Source organism: Pleurodeles waltl, chromosome 2_1 (genome assembly GCF_031143425.1).
Source record: "Pleurodeles waltl isolate 20211129_DDA chromosome 2_1, aPleWal1.hap1.20221129, whole genome shotgun sequence".
Lineage (NCBI taxonomy): Eukaryota > Metazoa > Chordata > Amphibia > Caudata > Salamandridae > Pleurodeles > Pleurodeles waltl.
Genome location: NC_090438.1, coordinates 287,424,148 through 287,444,886, shown reverse-complemented (window position 1 = coordinate 287,444,886; position 20,739 = coordinate 287,424,148). Strand labels below are relative to the sequence as shown.

At 46.7% G+C, this 20,739-nt stretch overlaps 1 long non-coding RNA gene across 1 annotated transcript; it reads left to right on the top strand.

Moving 5' to 3' along the window:
* The first annotated feature begins 1,254 nt into the window (after positions 1–1,254).
* On the top strand, positions 1,255–20,118 carry LOC138258716 (uncharacterized). The gene is made up of 3 exons (XR_011198525.1): positions 1,255–1,428; positions 4,841–4,877; positions 20,092–20,118. It is a non-coding gene; the product is annotated as an uncharacterized lncRNA (long non-coding RNA).
* The last annotated feature ends 621 nt before the right edge of the window (positions 20,119–20,739 follow it).

The following is a 20,739-nucleotide window of genomic DNA, read 5'->3' as shown; positions in this document are numbered from 1 at the left end:
CCAACGTTTTAAATACACTGCACCCCGCTCCTGGGGCTAATTAGGGCCTACTGTAGGGATTTTACTAGGGACTTAAAATTAAATTAAATGTGCCAGTTGTGGATAAGCCAATGTTACCAGGTCTAGAGTACAGAGCACCTGCACTTTAGCACTGATCAGCAGTTGTAAAGTGCACAGAAACCTAAATCCCACAAAAATTAGGACAGAAAAAGAGGAGGAGGAGTGCAAAACATTTGGGGATGACCCTGCAGAAAGGGCCAGGTCCAACACATGGCATCTGTCAGGTGTGTTCTCTATTGTCCATTAAGTTTCCAATGTCGATTGAGGTTCTAGCTACTACCATTTGGCATATTGATATGATCAATAGTATGATGGTGGATGATTGTCTGTTTTTCAATACAAATCTACAAGTTGGCAGTATGGTGTTTTTAGCATTATTGAACAAGGGTAGTAAAAACATTCTGTCTTTATATCCTGTTATCATAAATGATGGCCATAGCAGTTTGCATCAGAGACTGTGCACTGACCTAGTACCTTTTCCTTGAGATGCTAGTTCACACCTTCTCTGCAATCCTAATATATTGCTAGGTTCTTCCTGCTGAATGAAACAGGTTGAACACTGCTTTCACCTATCTAGTATTACTCCTGATCCCTGCCTCTGATCCTATCTTCTATGGATTTTTTTCTGGAGGCCCTGGGAGAGTTTGCCTAGATTCTATGAATTACATCAGTTAGTATTATTCTGCTTTTCCATAGGCTCTAGCTGTCCTCTGTCCTTCATTCTCGTGAAGACAGCACTGTTTGATGTCATTGATCAGTTGTTGGCACTGACCATCACAAAGTTTACTTGTGCTCTGTTAAATTGTCTATATTCTTACCAAAACATATTTTACCAACTTCTCCTTCAGGTTTTTTTAATTGTAAGCAACATTCTTTATTCTTCGTGACATTGTGTTTATTAACATAGGTCTTTTCTCAAACTGGTTTCCAGAATGTAAACTCAAGTTCAACATACAAATTGAATGTTCACATCAATCTTGGAATAACATATATCTCTTTTCTTTTGAAGGTATTTGCTGCTAGCTCTAAACTTAAAAAACAACTGGTAAGTATTCATAAATGTAGGTGCCTGCAACTTGCCTCAATGTTGCTGTTTGGTCTCATTCCTCACCCCTGTCTTCTTTCCTTGTTTCCCCTCAGGTCACTGCAGCTCAAGAATCACTGGCAAGGCGGGAGATGGCTGCCAACCAATAAGGAACAATTAAGTCCTTACAAGCCTTTGCGGAACTCCTGCTCCATCGGGGTTTTCTATAGAATGAGCGCAGCATCATATCATCAACTGCATGGTTCAGACATGAAAGAAACAATTCATAAACTATTGCTCGGGTTTGGTATTTAAAAGACAAGTAGTTCTCACGTCTGGCTAAGGTTAGCATTGTTAAAATAGAGATTTTACCACAGCTACTATATAGTTACTAATATATATATTTTTATCAGAGTTCTTTGCACAGTATTGAAAAAGTTATTTAACTCCATACCAAGACCTTTGGCTTTCTTTGGGTAATGAGACCAGCAAGATTAGGAGAGTTGACATTGTGGGTCTAAAGACTTGGTGTATTGGAAATTAACTATTTTAAAGACTTCTGGATATATTTGCAACTGTGCTTTCTAATGAAAGTGGTGCAAAGTAGAGTGTTGAAAGATGTTGTACAATGTGAAAATGTCCTTACATGCCCAATCACATTATAATGAGTTGACAATTCAAATTAAAGATTTCATGACCTCTTGACTAGGGATATGGGGCTATGTAATATGATTTGAAATTCCACCCCACTTGTGTCGCTTCCTGGGTTTCTGCAAATTCTCACAAATAATGGAACTTCAACTGGCCAATGAGTCACAGTCAACAGGAGGCTCTTAATAAATTGTATGCCTTAAAAGCATGGATTCATTACAGTGGCAGCCCTACAAATTCACAGATGTATTATTCCATCTGTGTAGTGCTATCACGGATTGGAAACTTAATGGGGCAACACTATGGAAAAGGTATGGGTAAGTCAATGGTAGTGTTTGTGGTTGTTCAAATTGTTAGAGGTATGAACTTGTTATTAAAGAGCAATCTAACAGTGACTAATGTCAATAATGTATATATTAGTAATAATGGCTTGCATAGGAAATGGGAAGATAATATGAGTAGTGAGTGAGTAGTAGATGTGACAGTAGTGGCACGTTTTTGGTTAACAGAGATCAATCCACAAACACATTATAAACATATGCTCCTTTAGTTAACAGAGATCGAGTCCCAAACATATTATAAACATAAGATCCTTTGGTTAACAGAGATCGAGCCCCAAACATATTATTAACATGAGATCCTAAATTAATTTAATTCCCTAGGAACAAAGGCTGGTCCATTTTGTTCCAGAGATGCTGGTAATCTGATTTATATTCTTTGGTGGTGTCAGTTATTGTCTAGCTTTTCAGCATTATTATTTGATCTTGAAATTAGGATTTAGATCAACAATCTTAAACCAAATACAATAAATGTTAAATATTTAGATGATTAAGACACATATAGATCTGAAAGAAAATCCTTATCAGGTGTATTGCAGGCAACAGAAAATGTCCATTTACATTGGATAACCAAAGGTGCTCCCTGTTATTAGAGTAAACAAACTATTTTACTGAGCTAATGTCTATACTTAAAACAACAATTGTTCAGTCACTAAGGAGAAAAGACTCCACTGTAGTTGGCTGGACTTCACTTTAATTTATTTGTGCTATACTAGCATTTTATTATGTAATGATTGCTTTGATTTTATTGCTGTTGCTTTCACTAGCTCAAATCACATTACATGAGTAAACTAAAAATAAAGGGGAGTTAAGGCTGATGGAACCTAGTAGGGGCTACTGGATAAAACTTCAAAAGAATCATATAACCTCAAATAACGCACGTTTTCAGATCTCAACTTGCTCACCAAGAACTGCCAGTGAATTCTTTTTTTCCTATTTGCTTTAGAGACTCTAAAAATTGAACATGTCAGATAGACAAGTGGAGCCGGACAGACGCCTATGCCCCAAACTTCATCAGTTCCTTGTTGTCTGAATATATTGATGTTTATCTAGCTCCTCTGGTTGCTACATTTTCCTCGAAAAACGCCGTTTGCGAGGCGCAAAAGCCCTCACGCGATGCAGAAACGCATTTTGCGAGTCGGAACCGACTCGCAAAATGCGTTTCCGACTCGCAAATAGGAAGGGGTGTCCCCTTCCTATTTGCGACTCGCAACGCGATGTAAGTTGATTTGCGACCGCGAAAGCGGTCGCAAATCAACTCGCAGTTACCATCCACTTGAAGTGGATGGTAACTCATTCGCAAACGGGAAGGGGTCCCCATGGACACCTTTCTGCATAGCAAATTGCGAGTTGCAATTTGCGAGTCGCTCGGACTCGCAAATTGCAAGTCGCAATTTGCAACGTACCTACATCTGGCCCTAAGTCTATGCATAACTCTCCCCAGATAAAATCTAGTGGAAGTGAACCAACAAAATGCCGTTCCTGTAAGCAATACAGGCGTAATGCCCCTATAAGCTTCATCATTATGTGTAAATACAAGCTCCCCAAATTGAAAAATGCGGGCAAAACGGAACGCGCCATATAGGCAACTGCCGAACGATGAAACAGCCCTTACCTGTACTCTCACGGTCCCGAGAGTCAGGACAAACAACAAACGGCGTGCGCGCGGTGTCTAAGTGAAATGACACAGCGCCGCGCCGTGTTACCACATATAACATGGGAAGCTTAAAAGTAAAAATAAAAAGCGGACTAGGTGAAAAAGGGGGAAAGGGAGTAAATGGAACCTGAAAAAACTATGAGGGCCATCTCTGACGATCTAACTGGTGCTATTAGTTCAATGCAAAGCATAGTTAGTATAGGAGCAAATTGAAATGTAGAGTAATAACATTCAAGGAGGAAAAAGTGGACAGCTAGAAAACAACTTTGACCTATCAACAATTACAAAGCAGATGTTGTTTTATACATCCTAATATGGAAATGTAATGGTATTATAATTAAGCAGGAGATCTAGTCTTAGCATTGGTATGAGGATGTAGAAGGAAGGAAGCCAGATATATAGATATAAATAAAGATGAAAAAAGGAAACCACATGCAAATTGGGTTAGGCCGAAATGAAAATTGTATGTGTACAGTAAGGGAAAGGGCAGGAAGGGATGTATATGTAAGTGCGCACACAGTTAAGCATAAGTGGCTTAGAAAGATTAGAGTGCAGCCATATGTATGCAGGAACAGACAGACTTATCACCATCTATTGTAACACATGGCGTTTAGTAGCTAGCCCATGATGGGAGCAGGCCTTATTTTTGCACAATTGTGACAGCGATACACATAAAACATACGCCACAAAACGCCTAATCAGTCCTGTGTATTATGACATTTAGACATTAGGTATTGGTAATAAGAATAATGTGGATATAAATACACCTGTTTTCGGGCATAACCACTGAGAGCAAAAACACGCAAAGGAAACCAAGGACCACAAAGTAGGGAGACAGAATACACAACATTATAGGAACATATGTAGGTCCTTATGAATATTAAGGCCCTTTTCCACAGCCCTCAGTTTTATGATCCACCTGCTCTCAAGGCGTCTTAAGGCCAACGTTCTATTGCCACCTCTCAGTGGTTTTTTAATTGAGTCAATTCCATGTATCGCAATATCCAAGACTTCTCTTTGTCCATGTGCCTCGTTGTAGTGTGTCGCAAATGGATAGTTTGTATTAGAAGACCGGATGGCTCTCAAATGTTCCTGTATTCTTTCTTTCAGAGGCCGGATGGTGCTTCCAACATAGATGAGACCACAGGTACAAACAATACAATACACAACAAAATTTGTATTACAATTGATGAAATGCTTGATTCTGTGTGTGATATGTGTGTTATATTGGAAACACACTATTTTGTCCTTAATGTAACTGCAAATATTACAGTGGCCACATTTATATGTGCCTGGTGGGGGTTTGGGCAACCAGGTGTCATTATTACCAGATGGAATAAAACTGTGGCATAGGTGGTCACATAGGGTAAGACCTCTCTTTTAAATAATGCTAGGTCCTGTTGTCAAACCGATCTTCAGTGTGTCATCTGTTAATAGAAGCGGCCAATGTTTACGTATAGTTTTGAAAATCTGTGAACTGAGTGCACTGTGATTCATAATGAGAGAGAGTTGCTTGTGTGCCTTCTCTTTTTTGGAATTGATGAGGTCAGAACGTTTGATTTTCTTAATCTTATTACTGGCCTCTTTCAAGACATGGGAGTGATAACCCCTGTAGCCAAATCGTAGCTCCATGTTATGAAATTCCTCCTGAAAAACCCGGTCCTCACTACAATTTTGGCGAATTCTAGTCATTTCCCCAAAGGGGATGGATTTTATCTGAGATCTAGGGTGTGAGCTAGTAGCATGTAAGATTGCATTGCATGCTGTGGGTTTCCTAAAAAGTTTGGTGCAAATCTTCCCATGTTCAATGTAGAGTGTGAGATCCAGGAAATTTATGGAAGACTGACTGGCTTAATGTGTAAACTTAATGTTAAAAGTATTGGCATTGAAATGTTGAATGAAAAGACCCAATGTCTGTGCATCTCCCGACCAGAAAACCAAAATATCATCAATGTACCTTCCCCAATACAAGATGTGTTGTGTCAAAGTGGGAGGACAGAATTGCCATACATGTGTTTTTTCCAAGTATCCCATATACAAGTTAGCATAGGATGGAGAAAATGTAGCCCCCATGGCCACTCCTTGTATTTGTCGATACCAACAGCCATCATGCATGAAGATGTTATTATCTAAGACCGTGCCTATAAGATCCAACAACATGTTTGTGTGTTCCAGTGTTCCAGTTTGTTACAGATGTACGATTTGCAAGCATCAACCACTTCTTTAGTCACTTCTACCAGTTGTTATTAGATGCTGTTCAGCACTCTGTCACTTTGACTCTGTATAAAACACTTTGATTATTGTTGATAGTGTTGCATATAAATCTACCTTTCTCTACATTCTAACTCTACGTGCTAACTATGGCTACTTTTGATGATAATAGACATACTCTCTTAGAAGAATTATTTCAGACAGGTACTCACAATGTAGCATCTAATGTACACAATCCCTCACAGGAGGGTCTGAGAATAAAGTTCATCAAACTAGAGCGTTTAAAGAAACAGGAACTCTCAGGTTGGTGGGACTACACGATTTTGCAAAGATACATGGATAACAAACAAATCCCGAGGGGACTGAGGGTCATCTTATTCCCCTCTTTTAATGATCTTAGCCCCGATTTACTAAATGAATGGGAACAACTATTCAATGCATCATCATTTGGTATGATGGACATTCTCATTCGTGATGCCAAGGCCAAAAGGGACAAATTACTACAGGACATTGCACTATTAGAAAAGGACATCAACATCATAGACTCACCAGAGACCAAAGCAAAAAAACGTTAACATTCTCAAGGAGGTTCTTCAAAAACAACAAATATACATAAAAGACAAAAAAACTTCGTAAACTTAGGAGAGATGATAATGATTATAAAAATGGGAGGGTATTTACTTTTGCACGAAAATATGACAATGCCATATTGGACAGTAGTAGGGAACTTACAAGAAAAGATCTCCCCCCTACCAACACCACGAGTAGTGACACAGATTTATCCAGCATCTCTAGCAGTGCTAGCGAAGATCTGAGGGAACAAGTATCACTCCCCTGTTCCTCCCATAGGTCACCTTTTTTATTAGAACTGGAGAGGTACCGAAAGGGCCAAAAACAACTGCAGAGGAGGGAAGAGGTACCCGTAAGACCATCAGGCGGGGTAAACACAAATCCAAACTTAAGGAAAAGATTGGAGGGAGTCACCACACGCTCAACAACTCGCAACTCACAACAGTGACAGGGGAGCCTGTCCCTTTGAAGCATACCCCCAATTTAATCTCTATTGTGAATATCTCATCCGTCATTCTAAATCCTGAACAAATGAATATCCTTAAAAAAGGCTTAGGGTTTGTACCTACTGCATTACCTGACTTTAAGCAACTTCATATTAGTTTATTTAAGTTTATACGTAAATGCAAACTTTACAAATATTTCCAAGGCAACAATACCCCACCTCGAATTGTAACTGCTCTCTGTAACACCTCTAGTTCCATGTCCATTAAAGATGTTAAGGATGTCCAAACCCTGTTATCCATTGAACATGAGGAGGGTCCTCTTCCATCACTTTCAGTGATTTTTGCTGATCTGAGCATAGCCCCGAACACCAGGGCACCCAGCGGCTTGAAAACCACCTCGAAATTTACACCTGTCATACCCAGGGACTATGCAATTGATTCCTTCTACAACAAAATAACTAATGACCTCTATTCTATGGAGGAACAATACCTTCTAGGACAAAAGACGATCTCCCTGCACAATATCATTAAAGCAGAAAAACGGGCTTTACATTCTTTGAGTACATGCAAAGACATTGTAATTAAGGAAGCCGACAAGGAAGGGAACATTGTCATTATGGACAAAGTAGACTACATCTCTGAGTTGGATCGCCAACTTTCTGATAGTACCGTATATCAGAAACTCAACTACAACCCCATGATGGGGGTAAACAGGTGCGTACAACGGAAACTACAAAGATGGCTGAATCTTGATCTCATCTCTGATATGGAGTTCAAATATCTTTGTAACACTACACCCACTTCGTCATGCATTTACATATTACCTAAGATACACAAACCAGGCACTTTCCCCCCAGGCAGACCCATCATTTCGGGCATTGGTTCCCCCACGGAGAAATTATCGGAATATATCAATATTTTTCTTCAGCCCTTTGACAATAATCTACCTTCATATATCAGGGATACCAAGGATCTACTCTGTAAGGTCGCAGATTTTGAATGGACGGAGGGACATTACTTGGTTACCTTTGATGTCACTTCTCTATACACTAGCATTCCCAAAGCAGAGGGCTTGCTAGCCATCCAACATTATCTTGACATTAGAGACGCCTCTCTACTGGAACACACAAACATGTTGTTGGATCTTATAGGCATGGTCTTAGATAATAACATCTTCATGGATGATGGCTGTTGGTATCGGCAAATACAAGGAGTGGCCATGGGGGCTACATTTTCTCCATCCTATGCTAACTTGTATATGGGATGCTTGGAAAAAACACATGTATGGCAATTCTGTCCTCCCACTTTGACACAACACATCTTGTATTGGGGAAGGTACATTGATGATATTTTGGTTTTCTGGTCGGGAGATGCACAGACATTGGGTCTTTTCATTCAACATCTCAATGCCAATACTTTTAACATTAAGTTTACACATGAAGCCAGTCAGTCTTCCATAAATTTCCTGGATCTCACACTCTACATTGAACATGGGAAGATTTGCACCAAACTTTTTAGGAAACCCACAGCATGCAATGCAATCTTACATACTACTAGCTCACACCCTAGATCTCAGATAAAATCCATCCCCTTTGGGGAAATGACTAGGATTCGCCGAAATTGTAGTGAGGACCGGGTTTTTCAGGAGGAATTGCATAACATGGAGCTACGATTTGGCTACAGGGGTTATCACTCCCATGTCTTGAAAGAGGCCAGTAATAAGATTAAGAAAATCAAACGTTCTGACCTCATCAATTCCAAAAAAGAGAAGGCACACAAGCAACTCTCTCTCATCATGAATCACAGTGCACTCAGTTCACAGATTTTCAAAACAATACGTAAACATTGTCCGCTTCTATTAACAGATGACACACTGAAGATCGGTTTGACAACAGGACCTAGCATTATTTATAAGAGAGGTCCTACCCTACGTGACCACCTATGCCACAGTTTTATTCCATTTGGTAATAATGACACCTGGTTGCCCAAACCCCCACCAGGCACATATAAATGTGGCCACTGTAATATTTGCAGTTACATTAAGGACAAAATAGTGTGTTTCCAATATAACACATATCACACACAGAATCAAGCATTTCATCAATTCTAATACAAATTATGTTGTGTATTGTATTGCTTGTACCTGTGGTCTCATCTATGTTGGAAGCACCATCCGGCCTCTGAAAGAAAGAATACAGGAACATTTGAGAGCCATCCGGTCTTCTAATACAAACTATCCATTTGCGACACACTACAACGAGGCACATGGACAAAGAGAAGTCTTCGATATAGCGATACATGGAATTGACTCAATAAAAAAACCACAGAGAGGTGGCAATAGAACGTTGGCCTTAAGACGCCTTGAGAGCAGGTGGATCATAAAACTAGGGGCTGTGGAAAAGGGCCTTAATATTCATAAGGACCTACATATGTTCCTATAATGTTGTGTATTCTGCCTCCCTACTTTGTGGGCCTTGGTTTCCTTTGCGTGTTTTTGCTCTTAGTGGATATGCCCGAAAACAGGTGTATTTATATCCACATTATTCTTAGTACCAATACCTAATGTCTAAATGTCATACTACACAGGACTGATTAGGCGTTTTGTGGCGTACGTTTTATGTGTATCGCTGTCACAATGGTGCAAAAATAAGTCCTGCTCCCATCGTGGGCTAGCTACTATACGCCATGTGTTACAATAGATGATAATAAGTCTGTCTGTTCCTGCATACATATGGCTGCACTCTAATCTTTCTAAGCCACTTATGCTTAACTGTGTGCGCAGTTACATATACATCCCTTCCTGCCTTTTCCCTTACTGTACACATACAATTGTCATTTCGTCCTAACAAAATTTGCATGTGGTTTCCTTTTTTTATCTTTATTTTTATCTATATATCTGGCTTCCATCCTTCTACGTCCTCATACCAATGCTAAGACTAGATCTCCTGCTTAATTATAATACCATTACATTTACATATTAGGATGTATAAAACAACATCTGCTTTGTAATTGTTGATAGGTCAAAGTTGTTTTCTAGCTGTCCACTTTTTCCTCCTTGAATGTTATTACTCTACATTTCACTTTGCTCCTATACTAACTATGCTTTGCATTGAACTAATAGCACCAGTTAGATCGTCAAAGATGGCCCCCATGGTTTTTTCAGGTTCCGTTTACTCCCTTTCCCCCTTTTTCACCTAGTCCGCTTTTTATTTTTACTTTTAAGCTTCCCACGTATTATGTGGCAACGCGGCGCTGTGTCATTTCACTTAGACACCGCGTGCACGTCGTTTGTTGTTTGTCCTGACTCCCGTGAGAGTACAGGTAAGGGCCGTTTCATCGTTCGGCAGTTACCTATATGGCGCGTTCCGTTTTGCCCGCATTTTACGATTTGGGGAGCTTGTATTTACACATAATGATGAAGCTTATAGGGGCATTATGCCTGCATTGCTTACAGGAACGCCATTTTGTTGGTTCACTTCCAGTAGATTTTATCTGGGGTGAGTTATGCATAGACTTAGTTCTTAGATACTTATTCTTTTTATTTTATTGTATATCTTTCTTTTAAATCACCATACCATTATACATGTAGCCCTGTTGCTACATAGCGTTTTGGACCCTCCCACTGGCTGGATTTTTAGGTGTAATAAGTCATGTTATAGTAGATCCATTACTTAGGATCTCCCCTTGAAACAGTGATATCGGTGTCTTGGGGCGTGACTACTTTTTTGTAAATCGCAGAACGGAGTTCTACATATTTTTACTTACTTTCACTCTGCATATTGGTATATATATATATATATATATTATTCTCTTTGGGTTAGATGTTTTTTCCCTTTTATGTTGCGGTTTGCTGTGCTCACCTTGTGGAGGGTTTCCGCCCATGGTGGTTTTTGTTTTTTGTTTTTTGCTTTTATTTATTTTTTTGATCCATAGGTGTTTGGACTTATCAGGGCCCTGCCACGTACAATTCTTAACACTTTGGATGTTTTGGCTTATACAGCTTGTTCGTCATACAGGACCTACGATTTTCCTTTGAATAAAGACATCTTTTGGACTCAGTATCTCATCCAGTTACATAGTATGCTTGGGGGAATTGTTCCAATTTTTTGCTACAATTCTTTGTTATATTTGTACAACATGCCCGTTCTACACACTGGAGGTCTCTATGGTCATCTAAATGTTGAATGACTGTCTTTTTAGCCCCGACCTTAGCATCCTGCCTACGTACTTATCCCCTTTGGGTGTCTTCTCGGTGCTTTCCTGACTTTTGTCTGGCCACTGTATGGTCTGTATTTTCACTGCACTTAGGGGGTCATTCTGACCCTGGCGGTCAGTGTTAAAGCAGCGGCCAACCCGCCAACAGGCTGGCGGCCAAAAAAATTTAATTCTGACCCTGACGGGAACCGCCAACACAGGCCGCCGCATTAACACTCCGACCGCCACGGCGGTACAAACAAACAGCGTGGCGGTCACCGCCAACAGGCAGGCGGCAGACAATGTACCGCCCACCCTATCACGACTCACCAATCCGCCACCTTTTCCGGGGCGGGAGCCCCGGCGATAAAATCACGGCGGAAGCAGACATCTCCAATGGAAAACGTTTACCTCAACACACTCCACGCGGAATCGGAACAGCATGGAACCCGAACTCCACATCCTCCCAGCCATTGCCTTCCTGCTCTTCTTCCAGGATCACGCACCTCGCCGCAGACGACAACGGTGAGTACTGCACCTACGACACAGGGGAGGGGGGAGGAGGAAAGGTTACGGGCACACACATACGCCACACACCCACCCCCACCCTCACCCCCACCGAAATACCTACACACCTATGCAGATAAAAAAGTCAGAGTGACACCCCCAACCCCCCCCCCAAAAAAAAGCAAAGACAAAAGGCAATGAATGTAAAAGTAGTACTATATTATTGCAACAATAAAGTATAGCGACCTTAGCAATATATGAAGAATTAATACACATCTAGAACTATACCCATACAAGTAGCAAAAGTCCGGCCCAGTCTTTCAAAGTCCAAATGTCCGTGGGCCAATGTGCAGCAACACATGGGCAAAGCCCACACACGAGATCGAGTCCATTGGAGAGAACACTGCTGGGGCATCACAAAAATAAAAAACAGGCACCTCAGGGGGAAGGGAAGGGGGGGCACCTCAGCCACATGAGTCCACGACGCCAGATCCACGAAGGCCCTCCATGCCCACTGTGCCATCCTGAGGAGTGCAAAGCCACAGTCTCACAAGTCTCTACAGTGGGTGGATTGCCCACTGTGCCATCCTGGGGAGTGCAAAGCCACAGTCTCACAAGTCTCTACAGTGGGTGGATTGCCCACTGTTACATCCTGGGGAGTGCAAAGCCACAGTCCATCAGGTGGATTACAGAGACCACTGGTCATGGAGGAGGCATGGTGGGCAGAGTGCGTCGTGAAGGCCTGCCCGACACAGAACCGGGACTGCCAATGGGCCAGCGGTGCTTGACAGGAAGGGCCCAGCGGAGCGGTGCTTGAGACGGCGGTGCCCAGCGGAGCGGTGCTTGACAGGAAGGGCCCAGCGGAGCGGTGCTTGAGACGGCGGGGCCCAGCGGAGCGGTGCTTGACAGGAAGGGCCCAGCGGAGCGGTGCTTGAGACGGCGGGGCCCAGCGGAGTGGCGCTTGACAGGAAGGGCCCAGCGGAGCGGTGCTTGAGACGCGGGGCCCTGTTCAGCGGTGCCTGTCTTGGCTGGCCCTTGTTCAGCGGTGCTTCTCACGGCGGGGCCCTGTTCAGCGGTGCTTGAGATGGCGGGGCCCTGTTCAGCGGTGCTTCTCACGGCGGGGCCCTGTTCAGCGGTGCCTGTCTTGGCTGGCCCTTGTTCAGCGGTGCTTCTCACGGTGGGGCCCTGTTCAGCGGTGCTTCTCACGGCGGGGCCCTGTTCAGCGGTGCTTGAGACGGCGGGGCCCTGTTCAGCGGTGCTTCTCATGGCGGGGCCCTGTTCAGCGGTGCCTGTCTTGGCTGGCCCTTGTTCAGCGGTGCTTCTCACGGCGGGGCCCTGTTCAGCGGTGCTTGAGACGGCGGGCCCTGTTCAGTGGTGCCTGTCTTGTGTTTCCAGTGAACCACACCTGGCCAATACTTGCCTCTCAGTCTGCATCGGACCTTTCCGTTGCGGGGCCCTCCTGTGATGGAGTCCTGGGGCCCTGGGTCTCCTCCGATACCCCCGGAATGGGGCTGGTGGGGCCCTCATGGCCAGGTCGGCTGCTCCCTGCCTTTTGCTCCTTGCTGCCCTTGCCCTCCTTGGCAGACTGTCCGTGGCCCTTGGCTCCCTTACCCGATGTGGCAGGTGACGGTGCAAGGCTCCCCTCCTTGGGGGCACGCGTATCAGGCCTGTTGCGCCTGCCCTTCAGTTTTTTGCTCCTCTTCCCAGGAGGGGGGCTGGCTGTGCCTTTGCTGCTGGACGATGTCCCAGCCCAAGGAAAGGGCGGACTCCAAACACCAGGCACGACGTTCTTGGGAGTTGCTGGGCTGGTGGTGGCTGAGGTGTTTGTGGAACTCTTACGGGATGGAGGGGGTGGGTCAGGTGAGGAAAAGAGGTCAAGTTTAGAGAGGAAAATTTTCTTTGGAGCCATGGGAAGGGTAGCTGGAGTGGGTATGGGAGTGGAGGAAGAGGATGTGGTTGTAGGAGAGTCAAGTGTGCTGTCTTTGGGTGCAGGTGCTTGGGCAGGAGGCTGACGTGAGGTGGATGGCTGTTGTTTGGGTGCCTGCCTGTGTTTGTGTGGTTGGGAAGCGGGGGTGACAGACACACTGGGAGAGGACACAGGGGACGTGTACATGGCAGTGGGGGTGGTGACTGCACGTGTGCGGACTGGTCTGGAGGGTGGGCTGGTGATGGGTGCAATGGCTGATGGTGGTGTGCTTGCAGGTGTGTGTGGAGACGTCACAGGGAGGGAGGAGGGAGACGAGGAGGTGGGGGACACAGAGGAGGTAGTGACTGTTGGCATGTCTGCATCTGGATGTTGCTTGGGTGAATGCTTGTGTGTCCTGTGGTGCTTATGTCTGGATGAGCTGCCCTTGGGTGTTGAGGTGTGTGCAGGCTGGTCTGTAGGTGTGGATGGGATAGGCAGAGGAACAGGGGAGTGGGACTGGGTGGAGGGAGTCAGAAGAGGGAGGCTGGAGACAGGGACAATCGCTGCCGTCAGTGCTGAGGCGAGAGTGTTGAACGATCGTTGATGGGCAGCCTGACCCGAATGAAGGCCCTCCAGGTATGCATTGCTTTGATGCACCTCCCTCTCCACACCCTGGATGGCATTCAAAAGGGTAGACTGCCCAACAATGATGGTCCTCAGGAGGTCAATGACCTCCTCACTGAGGGCAGCAGGGGTGACTGGGGCAGGGCCTGAGGTGAAGGAGATGGCCGGCTTCCTGGCTTTGCGGGCACGGGCCGAAGGCCGAGGGGCTGCTGGGAGGGTGGAGCTGGTGCGCTGGGTGGCGGCTGTACCTGTAGGATCGGTAGGCACGGATGTTGCCCCCACCGCAAGGGAGCTCCCTTCCGAGGACGTGTCGGTGTCGCTGACGTCTCCACGGGTCCCCGTGGTGGAGCCCCCCTCGCCCTCTGTCTCACTGGTCATGTCGGAGTCCGTTGCATGGCCCTCCGGGGCCATGTGAGATGCAGCTCCCTCTTGCGCCGATGCCACTTCTCCTCCGCCTGATGATGCTAATGCACACATTCACAGAAAAACAAAGAAAATGGGGGGCGGGGGAACATAAAGACAAGTTGAGTGCATGCATTGGGGACACCGTTGGCAGAGAGGACACAGAAGCCCCCTGCACTACGCTGCGCACTTGGGGTACACTACTCATTCACTGGGACATGCCCTACAAGCCTATGGGCGACAACTGCCCACACAGTATACACTGGTCCATGAATCGCGTTACTAGGCACCCTACAGAGGTGGGGGGCGGGGGCACAGCACCATACCTCACGGACGGGCCTATCCTACAGAAATCGCCTTGGCCTAGGGATACCCACAGCCCTCCTCCCCCACCCAGGCACCTCCACTGCGCGCAAAATAGCTGAATGTGCTGGTACTCACCCCCTTGTGTCTGCTGTGATGTCCTCAAGCGCCCATCTAAATCGGGATAGGCCACCGCCAGGATCCAGGACATCAGGGGGGTCAAGGAACGACTGGCACCCCTCCTAGGTTGGGAGGCCATCCCCAGCAGAGCCTCCGCGGTCTTCCTGCTCCCGCGGCGGATGTCCTCCCACCTCTTGCGGCAGTGGGTGCCCCTTCTGTTGTGGACCCCCAGGGCCCGGACGTCCTTGGCGATGGCACGCCAAATGTCAATCTTCTGATGGGCGCTGACCTATGTGACATGTACAGGGGGGAAGAGAAACATCATCATTTTTCTGCATGCATGATGTGAGTGGCCCCCCCTCCCCAAACTTGCCATGTGGCACATGCTCTCATCTGTCGTGCCATGCATTCGTCATTCGCTGCCCTCCCCTCCATCGTACATCCTCCCCACTCAACCCAGGCATTGGGCACTATGCATTGCCCCTGTGTACTCACCTGTTGGTCTGGAGGCCTGTAGAGTAGCGCATACTGGGGGAGGACCCCGTCCACGAGCTTCTCCAACTCCTCGGAACTGAAGGCGGGGGCCCTTTCCCCAGTCGCAGCAGCCATTGTCACTTCCAGACCGAGGTCACAGCAGCACTTGCAGTATAGGTCCTCTCCTGTGGATGCTCAGGTCTCGTGTGATCAAGCAGAGAGAAAATGGCGGTTACGGCCGCGGCAGTGCGTACCGCGGCAGTGCGTACCGCGACCGCCGGCGCTCACCGCCATTGGCTCCTGAAACCCATAGGGTTCAATGTTGTCCAATGCGGCTTTGCGCCGCGGACTGCGACCGCCTACCGCCACGGTGTGCCACGCTTGCGCAATGACCTCACTTCACATTGTCACACTTCACAGGTCAGGCAGCCGCCATTTCAAGGGCCCAAAAGGCTTAATTCCTACTGCGTCACACATGGCTAGGCCTTGCACCGACAATCATACTAGCCATTCAATCCCGAGAGATTCGTGTACTGTGCATGCTGTGGGCACTTACCTGTGGGTTGCTTGACTCTGTGCTCCATGTTGTCCTTCCTAGGCATCGTCCGCTGGGACTTGCGAGGAGACGGAGGAATCTTCCCGTGTACAGACCGCTGGTGGACCTGTCGACAATGGAAGAAAGACACGTCATACTCACCTACAGACTCAACCGTGCCACTATACAGGAACTGTGTGCCCAGCTGGAGCCAGACCTGATGTCACCCATCCGCCAACCCACAGGGATTCCGCCTCTAGTGCAGGTGCTGTCAGTACTGCATTTTTTTGCCAGTGGATCATTTCAAACTACCGTGGCCATTTCATCTGGGATGTCTCAGCCTATGTTTTCAAAGGTGTTGTCCAGAGTGTTGTCTGCCCTGATGAAATACATGCGGAGCTACATCATTTTCCCTGAGGTGGGTGACTTGCCTACAGTGAAGGGTGATTTCTATGCCCTTGGACACATTCCCAATATCATTGGTGCCATTGATGGTACCCATGTGGCTTTGGTTCCCCCAAAAGACGATGAACAGGTGTACAGGAACCGAAAAAATTATCATTCGATGAATGTCCAGGTGGTCTGTTTGGCTGACGAGTACATCTCCCATTTAAATGCCAAGTTCCCAGGGTCAGTGCATGACGCGTACATCATGCGAAATAGCAGCATCCCTTATGTGATGGAACAGCTACAGAGACACCGTGTGTGGCTAATTGGTGACTCTGGTTACCCAAACCTGCCTTGGCTATTGACCCCAGTGAGGAATCCCAGGACCAGGGCAGAGGAACGGTACAATGAGGCCCATGGGCGTACCAGGAGGGTGATTGAGCGGACCTTCGGCCTCCTGAAGGCCAGGTTTAGGTGCCTGCATATGACTGGTGGATCCCTAATGTACTCACCAAGGAAGGTGTGTCATATCATCGTGCCTGCTGCATGCTTCACAATTTGGCTTTGCGACGCCAGGTGCCTTTCCTGCAGGAGGATGGTCCAGATGGTGGTGTTGTGGCCGCTGTGGAGCCTGCGGAGAGTGAAGAGGAGGAAGACGAAGAGGACGACACAGACAACAGGGACAGAGTGATACTGCAGTATTTCCAGTGACACACAGGTAATAATCTACTCCTGCATTGTATTATATCTGTAACTGTCTGGCCTTTCACCCCAATGTATGGTAACTTAGTTGTGTATATCACTTCCTATTACAGTGATCTGATCCCCACGGAGTGCCCTCTGGTTTTTTTCCCCATGGACTACCGCTGTGTGACACTGGTATGTTGTCATCACAATGTAACTAGAAATGTTTTGTTGGTTATATCGAATACATTTGGTTTAAATAAATAGATAGCAGAATCCAGTTGGTTTTTGTGCAATAATTGTGTTTATTGAAGTTTTCAAATAGGTGTATAGTTCAAAAGGGGTGATGGGTGATGGTGGAGGCATGTCCATGGCAGTGTCCAGACTGTCGTTCCTACAGGTCCATTGTCCATATGCCTGTGGAAGGTGGAGCAGGGGCAGTTCAAGGTTGGACAGGGTGAACAAGTGGGACAGTGGGATGGCATCCGTGGGTTTCCGTGCATGGCGGGGGTCTTGACATCCTACTCTGTCTTCTTCCTAGATCTCAGGCCTTTCTTGTGGGGTGGTTCTTGTTCTGCAGGGGGTGGGGTCCGGGTGGGCCGTTGCTGTTGTGTCGGGGCCTCCTGACCACTAGCGCCGGCGGAGGTGGTGGGCTGTTCTTCCTCCTTGCTAGTGTCAGGGGCCCTTTGGGGGGCCACATGGTCCCGCAATGTGGTGACAATCTGGTTGAGTGCCACCACGATTGTACCCATTGCGGAACTGATGCTGCGCAGTTCTTCCCGGAACCCCATGTACTGGCTCTCCTGCATGGCCTGGATCTCCTGGAACCTGGCCAGGACCGTCGCCATCGTCTCTTGGGAGTGGTGGTACGCTCCCATGATGGTGGTGAGGGCCTCTTGGACAGTGGGTTCCCTAGGCCTGTCCTCCCTCTGTCGCACAGCAGCCCTCCCAGTTCCTCTTTGTTCCTGGGCCTCTGTCCCCTGGACGGTGTGCCCACTACCAGTGCCCCCAGGTCCCTGTTGTTGTTGGGGTTGTGGGTTACCCTGGGTGCCCTGTACTGGTAGACACACCGCTGCTTGACCTGTCCTGGAGACAGAAGCATGGGCCCATAGGGTGGGTGCTGTGCTGGTGTTTCCAGAGGGGGGGTAGGTCTGCTGTGGCCTGTGGCAGACTGAGGGTAACCGACTGTCCAGAGGTCCCCGATGGTCCGGGCTGGTCATCAGGTTCTAGGTCGACAGAGCTGCTGTCATCACTGGGGGCCTGTTCTGGGGGTGGGATGGACAAATCTGGACCCTCCTGGCCGGTGTGTTGGCATTCGGGCCCTGCAGGGGTAAAATAGTATGGTTATTAATTTTGTGTGTGCCATGGTGTGCGATTTGTGGGTGCCCTTGTCCCCCAGTGCTGGCAGTCCCATGTGGGAGGAGTTGTGAGGGTGGTTTGTGGGGGGGATGGGTATGTGCAGTGGTCATGCTTAGGTGATGGGTGTCCATGGTTTGTGTTGGCATTCAGGGGTTGGGGTTGGGTTGGGTGGGTTGTGCTGGTGAGACATTAACAGAGAGTATGTGTGCTGGGGGGTTAGGGGTGAGGGTGGGGGTGTGGGTTGGCATGCTGGTGGTTGGGGGGGTGAAGTAGTTGAGATTAGACTTACCAGAGTCCATTCCTCCGCCTACTCCAGCGAGGCCCTCAGGATGCAGGATGTTCAAGACCTCTTGCTCCCATGCTGTGAATTCGGGTGGAGTGGGTGGGGGTCCGCCGCCAGTCTTCTGCACAGCGATGTTGTGTCTTGACACCATCGACCGCACCTTCCCCCGTAGGTCTTTCCAGCGCTTTCGAATGTCTTCCCGATTTCTGGGATGCTGTCCCACAGCGTTGACCCTGTCGACGATCCTTTGCCATAGCTCCGCCTTCCTGGCTATTGTGGTGTGCTGCACCTGTGTGCCGAAGAGCTGGGGCTCTACCCAAATTATTTCCTCCACCATGACCCTGAGTTCTTGGTCCGAGAACCTGGGGTGTCTTTGGGGTGCCATGGGGTGGTGTGGATGAGGTGTGGGGTGGTGTTTGTGGTGATGAGTGTGGTGGTGTGTGGTGTTTTGTGCGTAGATGTGGTGTGGGTGATGATGTTGGGTTCCTGTGTGTGTTGTGGTTTGCGTTCCCTGTGCTCTCTCTCTGTGTATTGCGCCTTGTCTCTGAATTTCGATTTGTGGGGGTTTGTGGGTGATGTGGGTGTGTGTTTTATATGGTGATGGGTGTGTGGGTGTGTTGTTTGTATGTGTATCAGGTGTGTTTATTTCGAATTGTCCAATGTGGCTGTGTTTTGTAAAGGTGTGTGTATTTTGAGCGCGGCGGTGTGTACCGCCAATGGAATACCGCGGTTGAAAGACCGCCGCGTGGATTCGTGGGTCGTAATGGCATGGGCGTGTTTGTTTTGGCGTGACGGTGGAGGTTTGGTCATCTCCAGTTTATCGCTGACGAGGCGGCCTTCAGTGGATGTCGGGGTTTTGGCGGTTTGGCAGTTGTGGGTCAGAATGACTGTGGCGGTTTACCGCGGCCGCGGCGGTATGATGGCGGTCTTCTGACCGGCGGTAAGAGCCTTTTACCGCCAGGGTCAGAATGACCCCCTTAGTTTCTTTTTGGAAACCTACTATTGTCTACGGCGTTCAACATAGAATGGCCCACTTAGTTTTCTTATTCACATAACTACTAAACATCTGGTTTACATTCTGGGCTTTTTTTCTACAAGTGCACCTTTATTATTTTCGTCTTACACCACTTTTCGCAACTCGCAGTGGGTATTTATCCCATACCTAGCATGAGAGTATCTTTATTCCAGAATCTTCTGCAGCTTTCTATGTTTTTGAAATCTTGGAATACACCACATATATTTTCACTTACGAAAAACATATTTCTTGTCTTTGTACAAAGATTGTGTTTTGTGTGAATTGTCCAATATATATTCGCCATTTGTTTGTAAAGAGATTTAATCTTTTACTTGTTACAGCCTTGAAAAAGTCCGGTTGGACGAAACACGTGTTGGCTGTCTCTGAAAATTGATGTGCTCATTCTTTCCAACATAAGGAATTAAATACTTTTTGGACTCTTGCATACTGTGGACTTGTTCATTTGGAGTGCACTGGTACTTTTTGCTTACATTTTCATCTTATGTTCATGACAGTAAAGATTCATTGAATCAGATTGCTGAAATGCCATGGGAAACTGCCTATCTCTTGGTTAAGTATTTCATGAGTCTCTCAACAAGTATTGATCATAGGAAAGGTCTAGAAACAGTGAAGGCTTTCTTATATACTAAGACAGCAAGTAACTTACAGAATTCAAGAATGCTTCTTGACCTAACAAAGTTTGTTCTGAGAAACAGCTTCTTTCTGTATGAAGACAAAGCTCCTGATTTAAAACTTGGTGGAGGGGAATACTCCATCACAAATGTGACAGATATCCCGTCTGCTGTATTACAATCCCATTATATTCTATGGGGATCGTAATACAGCAGGTGGGATATCCGTCACAGTTGTGACGGAGTTTTCCATCCGCCAAGTTCTAAATCAGGCCCAAACTCTTCCATCAGAGACGAGGGACAGCTATGGGATCCAGGTTTGCTCCCTTTTATGCAAACCTTTATATAGGTTTGTAT